The sequence below is a fragment of the Geotrypetes seraphini genome, chromosome 8, assembly GCF_902459505.1.
Source record: "Geotrypetes seraphini chromosome 8, aGeoSer1.1, whole genome shotgun sequence".
Lineage (NCBI taxonomy): Eukaryota > Metazoa > Chordata > Amphibia > Gymnophiona > Dermophiidae > Geotrypetes > Geotrypetes seraphini.
This window is the reverse complement of record NC_047091.1, coordinates 22,015,080-22,021,906: the sequence shown is the minus strand read 5'-3', so window position 1 is coordinate 22,021,906 and position 6,827 is coordinate 22,015,080.

Here is a 6,827-nt window from a genome sequence, read left to right as displayed (position 1 = left end):
TGGGGCAGTTATAGGCACGGCCACGGACATACGGAACACGCAAGTAGAAGTGTGCATGCGCGGCTTAGGGTTTTATTATAGAGATTAGACATTTCCCTTCATTTTAGTAATGGCCTTTAAGAAGAGAATTTTGGCATCTTGCATAAGGCAGTACGGACGCAGAGTTCCAAAGTTCTTGTTCCTTCACCTTGAATACTAAGGAAGTGCACCTGAGGCCAGCTCCAGTAGACATTGCACAGAAACATTTAGGCCTGGAGGTCACACTTTTTTGGCCTTCCTTCCGCCCGGACTGTGGAACTTGTAAGCCTGCTTCTCATTTTTATATTGCATTGTCCATGGAAGAAGGATGAAAGATTAGTTACAAAAATGCATTCGGATTGACCTGACATCTTCCTTCAGAAGCAGCTCTGCTGATATATTAAGGAAATCGCCCCCACTCCACATATTTTCTGCTATGAAACAGCAAATGGCATAAGCTTAATATTTTTTGTAAAGAAGGTACTTAAAAAAAAAAGTTTAGGTTTGGCATGGAAGTCATGCTTTACACATTTAACTCTTAGAAGAGACCGTTGCTGCCCTTAAAATTAACCTGGAACCCCCCTCTGCCTTTTAACAGCTCCTAAACATTTCATCAGAGGTTAATCTTGAAGGCTTCCATCAACTTGCACGAACACTTCCAATGAACAACCAGGAGGGCCTTGAAAATCCATCTTACAACCAACATGGTTATGAGTTTAAGTACCCAAATAAATGAAAACATGTGCAATTCAAAAACTCCAAATCGACACCCTTTTCAAGTGTTAAAAAAATGCTCTGGACCATTTTCTGGTAAAAAGATCACAAGTGGGGTAACACCCCCAAAACGGTGCCTTTTTCTCTCAATCACTGCACATAAATATCACTCTTTGTGACCCAAACGGGTCCTAAACTCACAACAGTTGTTACCAAATATTTAAGGCAGTACTTATCTCAAGGAGAATTCCAAATCCTCCGGCTTCTGATGCGGCTTCTTCAGAGAACCCACTCGATTTCAGGTTTTTTGAATCCAAAGTGATCTCATATCCTTTAGAAATTCACTCCCTCTTACATCCTAGTGCGAAAGGCACACCTCACGCACCAAGCCCTCCCTTCACCATAGCGGATGTGTTATAAAAACAACCCAGGGCAATGTCTCCAAAAGCGTTTGTGGAATCTGATCTCAGGCTGACAAATTTATTGATAATTCCTCGTTAGTACTTGCATTTGAGGCACAGCGCTCTTTTATAAGAGAGACAGCACTAATGGAGTGCCCGACCCTTCTATAAAGTCACCAGTTTGATATCTGTTCTACATAAGAAATTTTTATTGATTCTTTTAACAAAAAGGTTTTAATTTGTTTTGTAACCAGTAGAGGTTGGGTGATAAGACGTTGTCATTAACCCTAACCCATCGTACAGTAGAGGTCCTCCAACTCAGCCAAGAAGAGACTGCCTGCAATCAGGGCTCAGTTCTTAAACATTGATCATGGCCCGAAAGAGACAGAGGCCCTGCTGCATAGAGACTGCCGTTTAAGGCATCCGGTACAGAAACATTCACAATGTGATTTCAACAGGCCCAGGTAGGATCCATGTTACAGCAACATCCCACCCATATCTCACATTTCTTAGAAATACATTCTCATTCAAAGCAGATTTCAACAGAAGGCCAATAATTCTAAAATAAATTTATGAAATGTACTAAACAAGAGTTCATGTAGTGTTATAATATGTTGCAAAAACATTCCACGCTACCCCAGACCATATCATAACTAAACATTTCTCCCGAGTACAGCTTTTTTTTTTTTAAACAAAGATTTTGTAAAATCTTTCCAAGGAAGCTCTGTTACATCTTACTTAGCTCCAGGCTTTCTTACGATTGTATTTCCTACAGCAATTAGTCCTATAAAATAGTAATAAATCAAAAGATCTTCTAGCAAAGATTCAATTAACAAGTCATCCCAGAACCCTGTTTTTAGTAGGGAGGGGACCCAGCTGTTTCTCAGGGGTGTCAGGGGGATTAAGGTGCTTATTATCAATTAGTTGGTACGATCCATGCAGATAGAGCTCCGCCTCCTCTTCCCGCCACAGGAGCTGTATGTATCTCTCCTTCCTGCCTTCACTCACCCTAGCACTTTGATCCTGGACATTCTTGACTTATAAGGAACATGCTTAGCAACCTTTAGTCTTTCAGACCGGAACTAGGTCAACTGCAAAGGCACAACCCACTGAAGTGAGTATTTAAAAAAAATGGCAAGTTTCTTCAGGTTAAAATAATAGGGGAAAGCCTCAGACTTAAATGGTGAAACATAGAAACAAAGAAGATGACGGCAGATAAGGGCCATAGCCCATCAGGTCTGCCCACTCTACTGACCCACCCCCAAGTCTACTATCCTAGGGATCCCACTCCTGGTGACAGGTTCCCTTGGCTTAACCCTCTAAGGGATCCCACATGGGCATCCCATTTGCTCTTAAATTCTTGCACGCTGTTTGCCTCGATCACCTGCACCGGGAGCTTGTTCCAATGATCAACCACTCTCTCGGTGAAAGTGTGCTTGAGTTAGACTGCAAAGTTGCACCTTGTTGCATATCTGTGTAATGTTACACTAGTATGGAACCAAACTTCAACATGTCAGACTGGTCCATTTCAGTTAACACTGCAGTCTACTTTGGGTGACAAGTCTGCACATAAGATGTTTCTTGATTTTATATGTACTATTAAAAAAGTATTTGTAAGCAGAGGTAATGATCCAACATTTAACTTTAGAAGAAGCTCTGAACAATACATCACATGATACACTTGGGCCATTTTAGGAGATGAGGATTAAGATCAACAGCAGAAGACATGAAACAGTCCATCTTCTACAAAACCTCAAGGTCTTCCCTCTATTGTGAAATATGGAGAATGATGGCATGCTGACTCTCTTCCTCTTCTCCTATTGTAGAAACTTAGCAAACAATGATGGATAAAGGCCATGTGGTCTATTCAGTCTATCCATCCATACCAACTACTAATCTCTACAATCCCTTCCTGTCCCCAGAAACATAAAGATAGCAGGAAAAGACCATAGGGCCCACCCATAAAAAACTACCGAGTAGAGAATAACACGGGGACAAATTTTTTCCCGTCCCCGTAGGAACTCAATTTCCCCTTCTCATCCCTGTGAGTTTTGTCGGTGTCCTTGTCCCGTTCTTGTAAGCTCTGCCTCGAACACTTATGATTTTAAAGTGTTGGAGGCTTATGCAGATGAGGTCAGAGCTTGAAGGAATGGGGCAGGGACAGGAAAGGAACTTGGCGGGAAGGGAAAATGAGTTCCTGCGGGGATGGGGAAAAATTTGTCACCATGTCATTCTCTGCAATCCCTTCCTCTGTGCTGCTAACAGCTATGTGAGGATCACAAACTTTTGCGTGGGCCTTCCATCTCTCAGGCCAACAGCCCAGCACATGCAGGGGACTGGATTTAGGAAGGGTCTTAGACTCATTCCATGATCACTAGACTCTCTTCCTCCTTCACTGTCGCAACCTGTCGAACACAATGTTTTCAACCAGTTACTAAGTACAATAAAACGAAAGGGTCTTCTAGCTGTGGCCAAAGAAACCAGGATGAAGGGATGGTGAGGCTTTTGCCACTTTGCTTGGAAAATAAAGATTTATAGGCCCACAGAGCTCTTGGCTAGCCTTAGGGTTTTAGACTTTTATCAGTCATTTCTTAAGTGTTGGTACCCTAGGCGTCTTACAATGAACCAATACAAAAGAATTATTACCCTAAACTCAACCTTACTGCAAACTCAGGCTTCGAGAGAACCTTTTTAGACTGCATATGGTCTGTTTCACCCATCCAAGCCACAAACCCATGAAAAGGCCAGCCAGGAGAGCAGCACAGGCTTAACTCTTTCTAAACCCTGGGGCTCTGCTGATAAAAACATATGGTCAACATTATTCACTAAAGCAAAGAAAACAAAGTGATATGGATGTTAATAATTTAGAAATATTTTAAGCAGCTCACAAAGGATTCCTGTTTTACTTTATAGAAGCTCTTCTATTAGACATTATTTAAATTTTCTTTAAAAAAATTTTTTTCAGCAGCGTACCCTGGAGGAAGCTCAGGCTTGTTGTTATCCATTCTACTGTCGGAACAGCCCTTAATTTATTTTGTGGAGATTTTCACTGCAAACATTTTCCAACACGATTCTTATCTTAAGCTCTTCAGCATGTGTAGTCTTTATAGGGAATTAAACCTCCAGTTGGGTTCCCAGTTCACTTTGACTCTGCTAAGGTCACAGGAGCACTGTTTTCAAGGGCCACCAAAAGCCAATCCAAAAGGGGACCTTTAGATACTTCCTGGTTTATACATTCAGCTACTGGACACCTAAGGACATCTTCTCCCTGGAAAAGCGGAGACTCAGAGGAGACTTGATAGAGACATATAAGATCATGAAGGGCATTGAGAATGTGGAGAGGGACAGATTCTTCAGCCTATGGGGAACTACAATAACCAGGGGGCACTTGGAGAAACTAAAAGGGGACAGGTTTAGAACCAATGCCAGGAAGTACTTCTTCACTCAGGGTGGTGGATACCTGGAATGCATTTCCGGAGGGTGTAATAGGACAGAGTACTTTACAGGGTTTCAAAGAGAAATTGGATATATTCTTGAAAGAAGAAGTTATTGAAGGATATAGATAGGGAAGATATAGGATGAAGAAGGGTACAGTTAGAAGGATATAGATAAGGTAGAAAAAAAAAAAAAGGATTGAAGGGATAGAGGGGTACATACAGAAGACTACTATGCAGGTCCTAGACCTGATGGGCCGCCGCGCGAGCGGACTGCTGGGCACGATGGACCTCTGGTCTGACCCAGTAGAGGTACTTCTTATATTCTTATGTTCCTTTCGTGATGTCATCTCACACTGGCATTGCCATTATTAAACAATAACCATTCTACATCAGCCACAGGACAATGGACACAGCCCACAAGGTTTCATCTTCCATTGTGCAATTACGAAAACTAGTCATCAGCAAACGAGATCACAATGTGGGCTCACCATGAAAATTCGCATCACAAAGCCAAATCCCAGGATCGCAATCAGCAGAACCATATGATGAAATTAATGAGGTAATGAAGGCAGCTATGCTGCTGACCCTTTTAATGGGAGACAGAACTTGTACATAAGAACATAAGAATTGCCATACTGGGACAGACCGAAGGTCCATCAAGCCCAGTATCCTGTTTTCAACAGTGGCCAACCCAGGTTCCAAGTATCAGGCTGAAACCTAAAGAGTAGCAACATTCCAGAGCTGAGACTGTGATGTCATAATGCCTCATTCCACCAATGCCTAAGAGCCAACCTCAGCAGTGATGTCACAATGGCTTGATTGTCCTATAATTGGCTCACATAAGAATTGCCATACTGGAACAGACTGAAGATCCATCAAGCCCAGTATCCTGTTTCCAACAGTGGTAACCCAGATCACAAGTACCTGGCAAGATCCCAAGGAGAAAAATAGATTTTGTGCTGCTTAGGAATAAGCAGTGGATTTCCCCAAGCCATCTCAATACTGGCTTATGGACTTCTCTTTTAGGAAATTATCCAAACTTTTTTTTAAACCCTGCTAGGCTGATTTCACCACATTCTCCAGCAACATAAGAACATAAACAATGCCTCTGCTGGGGCAGACCTGAGGTCCATCGTGCCCAGCAGTCCGCTCACGCGGCGGCCCAACAGGTCCAGGACCTGTGCAGTAATCTTCTATCTATACCCCTCTATCCCCTTTTCCAGCAGAAAATTATCCAATCCTTTCTTGAACCCCAGTACTGTACTCTGCCCTATTACGCCCTCTGGAAGCGCATTCCAGGTGTCCACCACACGTTGGGTAAAGAAAAACTTCCTAGCATTCGTTTTGAATCTGTCCCCTTTCAACTTTTCTGAATGCCCTCTTGTTCTTTTATTATTCGAAAGTTTGGAGAATCTGTCCCTCTCTACTCTCTCTATGCCCTTCATGATCTTGTAAGTCTCTATCATATCCCCTCTAAGTCTCCTCTTCTCCAGGGAAAAGAGTCCCAGTTTCTCCAATCTCTATCTATCTGTCTATCTCTCTCTATTTCTGTCTTTCTCCCTTTCTCTCTCTCTTTCTGTCCCTCTCTACTCTCTCTATGCCCTTCATGATCTTGTAAATCTCTATCATATCCCCTCTGTCTCCTCTTCTCCAGGGAAAAGAGACCCAGTTTCTCCAATCTCTATCTATCTGTCTATCTCTCTCTATTTCTGTCTTTCTCCCTTTCTCTCTCTCTTTCTGTCCCTCTCTACTCTCTCTATGCCCTTCATGATCTTGTAAGTCTCTATCATATCCCCTCTAAGTCTCCTCTTCTCCAGGGAAAAGAGTCCCAGTTTCTCCAATCTTTCTCTCTCTCTCTCTCTATTTCTGTCTCTCTCCCTTTCTCTCTCTCTCTCTCTATTTCTCTCTGACTCCCTTTCTCTCTCTCTTTTTATCCCTCTCTAAGCCCTTCATGATCTTGTAAGTCTCTATCATATCCCCTCTAAGTCTCTTCTCCAGGGAAAAGAGACCCAGTTTCTCCAATCTTTCTCTATCTCTCTCTCTATAGTTCTGTCTCTCTCCCTTTCTCTCTCTTTCTTTCTCTCTCTCTCTCTATTTCTCTCTGACTCCCTTTCTCTCTCTCTTTCTATCCCTCTCTAAGCCCTTCATGATCTTATAAGTCTCTATCATATCCCCTCTAAGTCTCCTCTTCTCCAGGGAAAAGAGTCCCAGTTTCTCCAATCTTTCTCTCTCTCTCTCTATTTCTGTCTCTCTCCCT